The sequence below is a fragment of the Euleptes europaea genome, chromosome 1, assembly GCF_029931775.1.
Source record: "Euleptes europaea isolate rEulEur1 chromosome 1, rEulEur1.hap1, whole genome shotgun sequence".
NCBI classification, from domain to species: domain Eukaryota; kingdom Metazoa; phylum Chordata; class Lepidosauria; order Squamata; family Sphaerodactylidae; genus Euleptes; species Euleptes europaea.
Genome location: NC_079312.1, coordinates 15,504,046 through 15,514,197, shown reverse-complemented (window position 1 = coordinate 15,514,197; position 10,152 = coordinate 15,504,046).

Below are 10,152 nucleotides of genomic sequence, written 5' to 3'. Positions count from 1 at the left end.
TCCCTGTTAAGGCTGCTCCATTCATCGCAGTTGTGGTTCAGTTATACCACTGGTTGCAAAGATGTTGTTGCTCTTATGAAAAGGTTATGTTACCTTGAAAACTGGGCTGCCTTGAATTTTTTATTGGGGGGGGGGAGGATATATTGTGACAGCCGGACAACCACAGGGGTGCTTTTCATTTATTGGCTTGAGCCCTCCCCAGCGCTCCAGTTGGAAGGACATTCAGGAGGGGGGTTTGCACAACCAGGGTCCTGCTGGGTTAAAGGTTTCTAATTCCTGTTTTTTGTGTCTCTTCAAATCATTATAAGCCCTTTTTATTCCCACAGCCGCCTCTCTGTCTCTCCCCTTTAATTGGGTTTCCAACAAATTGGGTGCTCATACTTTGTTCTCACCACAACCCTGCGAGGGAAGTTGGGTCAAGAGCTACTGAGCTTCATTGCTGGGGTTGCCAACTGTGGCCTGGGAAATTCCTGGAGGTTTTGGGTGCAGAGCTGGGGAGGGTGGGGTTTGGGCAGGAAAGGGACCTGAGGGGGGCATAATGCCATAGAGTCCATCCTCTGAAGCAGCCAGTCTCTCCAGGGGAGCCAGTTTCCGTCATCTGCACCTGTAATTCTGGGAGATCTCCAGCCCCCACCTGGAGGCTTCAAAAATCACAGATGTAGGCTAATGATTCACTTATATCAATGTTTATAAATATAATTTCCTCAGATTACACTATTGCTTCATAGTGCCTTTTCAATCAACAAAATTAAATGTACAGTTTTATATATACAACAAGGCAAAATTCATAAAAAATCAAATTCAACAGAAATTAGCAATTAACTTGTGGTGTCTTTCTTTCATGAATTATGCATATATTGTCCATAAATGTCCTTGAGTCCAATTGGGTAGAACAGGATTCCGGTATCTTTGCCTGTTTCAATATTTCTTCAGCTACCCTGAAGGACATATATTTATGACGTCTGGATCCTCTCTCAGAACGTCCCTTGTATCCTCAGCATTTGCTTGTAATATCAGAATGCTGGTCTGTTGATAAATTATTTAAATAGAACTATAAATTAACATTCTAAGCATTGTAATATTATTTTACACATATATAATATAATTACAATTATACTTACAATCATAAATGAATTTTCATACACAGTGACTTGTGTGGTGTCAACCCGACAAGAATCCTTTCTTGTTTCCAGTCAATTAATTCCATACAGGCAGTATACTTAAATGCTTACTGCATTACTCATTAGGTTCGATCCCAGGTGCAGGTGTTAATTTACAAGAAAGAGGTAAGATCATTGGCCATATTTAACCCCTTAGGGGATATGCAGTCAAAGAGTTGCACAAAGCGTGCTTCCTGCTGACTTAAAATTTGTTCTATGTTGGATCTCTGGAACTTCTTAGGTGTTGCTTGCCAAACCGCAAAGAACTGAAAGTCACTATCTGTATGTTTGCACTTCAACCAATGCTCCGCTAGGGGCGCTTCTAATACTTGATTTTTTATTCTGGACCTGTGCTCCCCAATTCTTAATTTAAGGGGGCGTGTGGTTTTTCCAGCATAAATTAATTTGCACATACAAATGACTAAATAAATAACATTTGCAGAGGAGCAATTTGTAAATTGACGCAGTACATATGTGAAGCCAGTGTCTTCCCTTGTGAAACTCTACTGGGAGGGAGAACCGGCAGACTGCACATGATCCACAGCGATGATGTCCAACAGCCCCTGTGGTGGGAGGTGCTACATTGAGATCTGTATGTATTAGCTCGTCTCTTAAAGAGCCCGTTCTTTTAAAACCAATCAAGGGTGGTATTGCACATCCTGCAATGCTCTGTACTATGTGCCAGTGTTTATAAATGATTCGTTTTATCTTAGTTGCCAAATGTGTAAATTGTAAAGAAGCTGTTACATTCTGTTTATCACGTTTCTTGCAAGTAAAAAGAGTAGACCTATCTACCCCATCAGCTCGAAGGCATGCACTATTGATGATATGTGGTGGATAACCTCTGCTCAAAAGGGTGTCTTCCAATTCTGATGCTGCTTTTATATAGTCCTCTGTGTGTGTTGCATTCCTTTTTAACCTTAAAAACTGGCCATAAGGTAAATTGTTCCTCATAAAGGAGGGATGATGAGACTTATAATGTAACAGAGCTCCCTTATCTGTGGGCTTTTTATAGGGAGCTACCCAAAGCTTTCCCACTGAGTCAACATTAACAATTACATCAAGAAATGGTAGACTGTCATGATCGGTCTGAAAATCAAACTGAATATGCTCATTATATTGGTTAAGCTGTTCCAAAAACACATTACAATTCTCTTGATTGTCAAATAACATGATCAGATCATCCACAAAACGGCGAAAGAATAGAACATGTTTTTTAAATACCTCATTACAAAAAAATAAACCTCTTTTCAAAAGAAATCATAAAGATATTTGCCACAGATGGAGCCGCTGCTGACCCCATCGCTACTCCCTTGATCTGCTGATACATCTCTTCACCAAACCTAAAATAATTGTTCTCCAGGAGTAGGTCCAGCAGATCCATTAAATAATGGGTCGGAGGTGTTTGGTCTGCTCTACTCGCGAGTAGTCTTTCTATAATTTCACGGGTCTCTTCTAAGGGAACATTAGTATAAAGAGCCCTTACATCCATGGTGGCTATTATTATATTAGGCATATTAGGAAGATTTTCAATATCCTTAATGAAATGCGTGGAATCCAAAATATAAGATGGTGTATCTGTAGAAAATTTATGCAAATGACTTTCCAGATATTTGGAGATGTGGTCAAGTGGTCCATTTATGCCCGAAACTATGGGGCTTCCTGGAGGGGGTATTCTCCCTTTATGTATCTTAGGCAAAACATAGAATATAGGAATTCTAACAAACTTATTATATAGAAAATCAGCTTCTTTCTTTGTTATATAGTCCAATGAGAGACCTTCAAAAATTACAGTTTTGATACGATTCAATACTATGGAAGTGGGATCACCTCGCAATTTTTTATAGAACTCTTCATTACTAAGTTGCCTATGACATTCTGAATCATAATCCGTTTTCCTAAGCAGGACAATAGCCCCGCCCTTATCAGCTTGTTTGATAATTAAATTGGGAATTTTTTTCAGCTTGTTAATAATTTCCCTTTCTTCTTTAGTAATATTCTGCTGATATGGAATCTTCTGTTCTATTCTTTCTACATCCTTTAGTACTAATTCTTGAAATGTAGATATCAAATGGTTTTGCACTGGAGGTATGAAAGTTGATTTTATTCTGAAGCCTGTGGGTTGCAGGGTGCTCTGCTTAAAAAAATCCCTTAATTTAAGCTGTCTAACCAATTTAAAGATATCAATGCGGGTCTGCATAGCAGAATATTTAGGAGTGGGAGTGAAACCTAAACCTAAATTTAAAACTCGAAGTTCCTCATTAGTTGGAGTATAGTCTGAAAGATTTACAACTAAGTTTTCCGTCCTCTGCGGGGCCGCCTTGGATAATAGCCTCCGCGGGCGTAATTGCGTGGGCGTAAAAAATAATCCCGACTAGATGCCCTGCTTGAGAGACTTGAGGATTCTGATTCCTCCTCAGGTGAAAGGAACCCCTGTTCATCTCCCTGATACTGTCTTCTTGTATTCTTCGTATTTAGCCAAGGATATACTGTTTTGTTTGTATAGTCAGCAGTGTCTCTGTCTAATTTCCTGATTTTATAGGCTCTCACCTGTTCCGTATAATCATTCAATTCACTATTCAATTGTGCTATTTTCTGATCAAACGTTTTCTTATCCAATATTTTATACAATTCCTCTTTCTCTTTTTCTACTTCTTCCTTTAATTTCTCAGCTTCTACTGTGGCTTTTTCTATGAGTAATAACATTAAGTCATTTGAACATTTGTTTAAAATCTCAATCCATCTCTCTTTAAATTTATCATCCTTTCTAAACAATGTAGGAGCTTTTTGTATACGTAGCCCCCGTGGGATCATGTCCTCTTTCACATAGTCTGTTAATGAGGTAGCATGTAAATCACATCTTATAGCTTGTCTACTTTTAAAACCAATCATTTCTATGGTATCCTTTTTCTTGTCTGGTTTTTTTCTTATAGAGTCCCTGTTGCCTATAATCCTTTCTCTATCCTCATTAGTGTAGGCAAATTTTTCACTATACTGTTTAGCCATTTTACATACAAGTAGTATTCAAAAAATGTAAATTCAACTGTAAATTGGTAGTATTCAAAAATCACAGATGTAGGCTAATGATTCACTTATATCAATGTTTATAAATATAATTTCCTCAGATTACACTATTGCTTCATAGTGCCTTTTCAATCAACAAAATTAAATGTACAGTTTTATATATACAACAAGGCAAAATTCATAAAAAATCAAATTCAACAGAAATTAGCAATTAACTTGTGGTGTCTTTCTTTCATGAATTATGCATATATTGTTGAATTTGATTTTTTATGAATTTTGCCTTGCTGTATATATAAAACTGTACATTTAATTTTGTTGATTGAAAAGGCACTATGAAGCAATAGTGTAATCTGAGGAAATTATATTTATAAACATTGATATAAGTGAATCATTAGCCTACATCTGTGATTTTTGAATACTACCAATTTACAGTTGAATTTACATTTTTTGAATCCCACCTGGAGGCTGGCAACCCTTTAGCTGAGTAGGAATTTGAACTCAGGCCTCATCAGTTCAAGTCTACCGCACTGCACTTCAAAGCACTCAGTGTTTACAATCATACTAATGTGTCATCTACACTTCAGGAAGATCTGGGGATAAAGGGACTAAATGAGGCTTGGGAGGCATCATCCCACCCCCACTTGCCCTGCTGGCCCCTGAACAGCCACCCTGTCAATCTAATGCACCACCACCTTTACCTGCCTGATTCACGCGGTGGTGAGGGGGGATATGGTAGCTCCCCTCCCTCCCCTGCCTGCCCCCTCCCACTTGCAGTGCTGCTGCCTCCCCCTGCCTGGTTTAGGGGTCCCATGGCATAGGGGTAAAAGCGGCTCCCTTTCCTCCTCCTCCCTGCCTGCCTGCCCACAGAGCTGGCCGGTGGGGATGGTGGCAGCTGCAACTCCACCCACCTACCTGCCAGGCTCACGTAGTGGTGTCAAGAGTGGGTGAGGATGGCAGACCTTCTTCTCTTCCCCTGCTTGCCTGGTTCATGTCACCATTGCTCCTTTCTTCTCCACACTGACAACCGAGACCTCATAACGTATTTCACAAGATCTCCGTGTTTTTCTGAAAATGTTAAATTTGTAATTTTTTTTCTTTTTGGGATTTTTCTGCAATCCTGGGATGTTTCTATGGGCTGGTAGGAGTCCTTCTCCTAAGTGTACCTGGCCCCACTTTCTGGGGTATGTGATACACATGGGTGCCAGATTCAGAATGAGATATATGATCCTGTCCCACCTCCACAAGAAGAGGGGGGAGGGGGGAATCCAGGGTCCCTCCTTTCCCCTCACTTTCATCAGTGACTAGAGATTTGTTGTACTCACAATGTTTAATGGTAGTTTAAATACTGAATGAGCAGTTCCACCTCCTGTCGGAAGACGTATGCAATATCTGATGGAGCAACAAAAAAGTGCAATCGCCCTTTTTGTGAACTGTACCCAAAATCAGATTTATGACAAGTGTCCCTTTCCTACAGGAGCAACTCTGAAAAACATACCCCCCTTTTTTCCTACTGAAAATAGCTTTAGTAATTTCTCTGCCGTTATTCCTTCCATGCAGTCCTAGGTTTGGCTTATTACAGAGGGACTTCATGTATACCCTGCCTTTCTCCCCAGCGTGGACCAAACGTGGCTGACATCGCTGTCCAGTCTTCCATTTTATCCTCACAATAAGTGTCCTGTGAATTGGAGGAGGCTGAGTGTGTGTGTGTGTGACTTCCGTCAGCCTCCAAGTATCAGAGGCAGAATGAGAATTTGAACCTGGGTCTCTTAGATCCTAGACCTGCTTTAACCACTACAAAATACTGGCTCTGAACCTTCAGGGACTTTCTTTACCCCCACCCCCTTATTTTTAAAAGAGGCAATATATTCCACTCACCTTCTTGTCTCTGCTGCCTTTCTCCCAAAGGTGGACCCACTGCAGCTTACATCATTCCCCTGCCTTCCATTTTATCCTCACAACAACCACAGTCCTGAGAAGGAGGTTAGGGTGAGGGTGTGTGACTGGCCCAATGCCAAGAAACAAGCTTCCATGATGGGGTTAGGATGGGAATCCGGGCCTCACAGATTCTAAGACCCTCTAACCACTATACCACACTGGCTCTGATAAGTGAGGGAAGTTAACCCCTCTTTGTTTTGTAACGGAGGGCATATTTCCCACCCTCCCTGTCTGTACTGCTTCCCACCTTCCTGGCTTGTCATGGTTAAACCTTTGATTCCAATGCAAAGACCAGAGTCTCTGGACCTAATCTGGGCCAGGATTTACCGATTCCCTTCATTTTGGGCTCTACAAGTCCCATCAAAATCCAGAAGCTGGTGACCATTTCTGAGGCCCCCAGCTTTATTTTCTAATGGACCGATGCAGAGGGGTTTGAAGGGCAGGATCGAAGAGTTTCTGTGGCGTCTGGGAGCAGAAAGGAAGTTAATGGAGGAGTCAAAGGAGAAACGTCCCTTGTTCAGAATGAAGAGAGAGGTGGGGGGTTTTGGCGGTGGAGAGCCGGATAGGAGGGAGGAGGCTTGAGGGGGACATTGAAAGACCAGAGCAAGAGCAGGGGAGGTTGCAAGGAGAGAGGTGACCACAGCAGGACCCACACTTTGGGGAAAGGGGAAATGCCGGGCGGTTTGTAATGTGAAGGAAGGAGCCTGGCAAGAAGTTGAAGATGGGGAAAGCAAAGGAGAGAGAAGAGGCAAAGACGAAGCCAAGGCCTCATCCTCCTTCAACATGGACGGATGAGGATGTTGCCATTGAACATGGAGGGGGTGGAATGAGGGCTCTGGGCTACCACCAATATGGGCAGGACTCTTCAGTATTCTGGCTTTTATTTTTGTCTAAATTTACACTGAATTCCTGCTCATGGGCAATTTCCTTGCCTTGATGCTCTGGGGAGGCCTTTCGTCCACCCATTATCTGAGGCCTTTTGAAAAAGTTGGTACCAGATCAACATAGTTTTTAAAAAAATATATTTATATCCCCTGCCTATTGCAACAATGTACTTGTTCCCAGATTTATTTTTTAAAAGCAACTCTCTAGCCCTTTTTGTTTCAGTTATAAAGAGCAATGTGCAGCCAGTCCCATTCCCCTTCTAATTCTGCAATGAAAACAGAGAGTTAGTTTTAAAAAACAGGAAAGAAATCTGTGAACTAGCCATTGTCACCATAGGTCATTCTAATGGAGAGTTATTTTTTAAAAATTATGGCTAGGCATCTCAAATGCTAGCAGTGGCCTGGTCTTCTTTGGACCATAATTTTAATGATTTCCCTGATTTCATTTTTTAAAAGTAGTCCTTCTCATGCCAGAGTTATAAGGCTCAATATGCAGCCAATACTGTTCCTCTTATAACTCCACAATGAAAAGAGCAAGAGTGAGTTTTAAAAATCTGTGAACTAGTCATTGCCATAATAGGTCATTGTAATGGTGTGTCAGCAATTAAAAAAAAATATAGCTACACAGGTCAAAAGCTGGAATTGGCCTGGTCCTCTCTGGACCTTTGAGAGGTCACTCCCCTATGTTAAGGAACAAACCCAACAAACCCACAGAAGACATTTTTGCCTGTCAGAAGGGGATGGTTCCGTCTAGTTTCCTCCCTGACGGGCTCTTTTTGTGAGTGCCGGGAGTTTAATGTACAGCAGTGGTTGTCAACCAGCAGGCTGTGCATCTCGGTTGAGACAGAACTAGTCTAGGAGGGATTTGGGGTTTTCAGAACAATTATTCCTTTTCAATTGCTAATGAAATAATTATTTCTGTTGTTTTCTAAAGCTATAGCAATAAAGGAATACTACTGTAATATACATGTCCTTATAACCTACCATAAACAAGCAATTGTAATAAACAGAATGCCTGCAAGTGCAAACATATAAATGTCTTTCTCAGAAAAGGTGTTTTAAAAAAAATTCCATCCTGGTGGGACCCAGGTTCTTTGATAAGAGCCATTGGTGGGACTGAAGGTAGGAAAAGTTGAGGCTCAGTGATTTACAGGGAAGTATTCACAGACAGGCAACATTGTTACCTGCAGGCTGTCCAGGAAAAGCTCTTCCACTGCTGAATTAATGAACTTATGAATAGACTTATTGCTGATTCACTGACGCAGGACAGCAACACCAGGTACTTGGTATTATTATTTTATTTACATTATTTTATGGTTCGCCAGTTTCACTGAGAGTCAAGGCAGATTACAAAGTGTAAAAACCAATGCAATGGACAGGATGAGAATCCTAAGAAGCCATGTAATTATCATTTTGTTTTTGGCATTGGCAACCCCATAGGCTTTCAAGGCAAGGGATGTTCAGAGATGGTTTGCCATTGCCTGCCTCTGGGTCAAGTCCCTGGTACTCTTTTGGAGGTCTCCCATCCAAACATACTTGCCAGGGTCGAGGCTGAGAGTGTGTGACTGGCCCAAGGTCACCCAGCAAGTTTCCAGGGCAGAGTGGGGGTTCAAACTTGGGTTCCCCTGACCCGAGTCTGACACCTTAACCGTCTCTCCATGTAATCCTAGGACTGCAGAGTCTATTTAAATGAGAAGAGGGTATTAGGGTGAAGCCCGCCTGTTCACCCACTCCAAGTTCAATATGGGCAGGTCCCTGCTTTGCACAGCTCCTCCTCCTCCAAGGTCAGAAGGGTGGATAAGGCTTAGATTGTGCTAGGGCTGTTGAATTAAAAAAAATTCGGTATAGTTCAGATTCGGCTGAATGCGGCCCGTTTAGATTCGGGATATGCCGAAGTCTGAACTCCCCCGCTTCGGGTCCGTGCAATTCAACAGGAATTCAAAGTTCGGGGAAAAAATTCGGCCGAATAAAGCCATTAAAAACACAACTGTGCCTTTCCGCGGCTCTGGGGGGGCATTTTTGGGGGAAGAGGTCCCAAACTTTCAGCGGAGCTTCAAAGGCCGTTTCTTGAAAGACCCCCCAAGTTTTGTAAAGATTGGGTCAGGGGGGCTGAGATATGGGCCCCGAAAGGGGTCCCCCCACCCTTAATGTGCATATCTGAGCAGATCTTGCCGCCCACGCACAAAGCTCCCAGCCCCGACAAACAGCTGAGAAGTTTTGAGCAAGCATCCAAATAGACCTAACCGCTCTTATGAATGAGGGAAAACCTGAAGACACACAACTGAAAACCCCCCCCCTCAAACCAGGGAGAGAGAGACTCGAGGGAGAACACACACCCCAGGCAGAACCGGCAAAAGCCCCCTTTGGCTCCCCCCCCCCACCCACAGAAACTGCTCCCTCCTCACACACACACAAATTCTGCTTCCCCCCACACACGAACACAGAAGAAAAATTATAGATTAAAGCCCCCAAAGGGGTCTTACTGTGGCTGTCTTCTGTTCCATCAGGAGGGGCTGGGGAGGACTTGTAATCCAAGATGATTCCAATTAGGCACGGGACGTTTTGCTCTGGAGAAGCATACAGGATCAGCTGATCCATTCATCCCAAAAGGGGAAAGGGGAAAGCCCATATCTCGGGGGGCCCTGACCCAATGTTTACAAAACTTGGGTGGTCTCTTAAGAAGGCTTGTCTGAAGCTCCACTCAAAGTTTGGGATCTGCACCCCCAAAAATGCGCCCCCTGCAGCCACGGAAAGAGAAAAGGGGGGAGCCGATATTTCTGCCCCCAATGAACCCATCTTTACAAAACCTGGGTGGTATCTTAAGAATGATTGTCTGAAGCTATGCTGAAAGTTTGGGGGCTGTATCCTCAAAAAAGCACCCCTGCAGCCACGTAAATGGAAAAAGGGGGGAGGGAAAAGGGGGGAGGGAAAAGGGGTGGAGCCCATATCTTGAGACCCCCTGACCCAATGTTTACAAAACTTGGGGGTATCTTAAGAAGGTTCATCTGAAGCTCCACTGAAAGTTTGGGGTCTGTACCCCCAAAAATGCACCCCCTGCAGCCATGGAAAGAAAAAAAGGGGGAGCCCATATCTTGGGACCCCCTGACCCAATGTTTACAAAACTTGGGTGGTCTCTTAAGAAGGCTTGT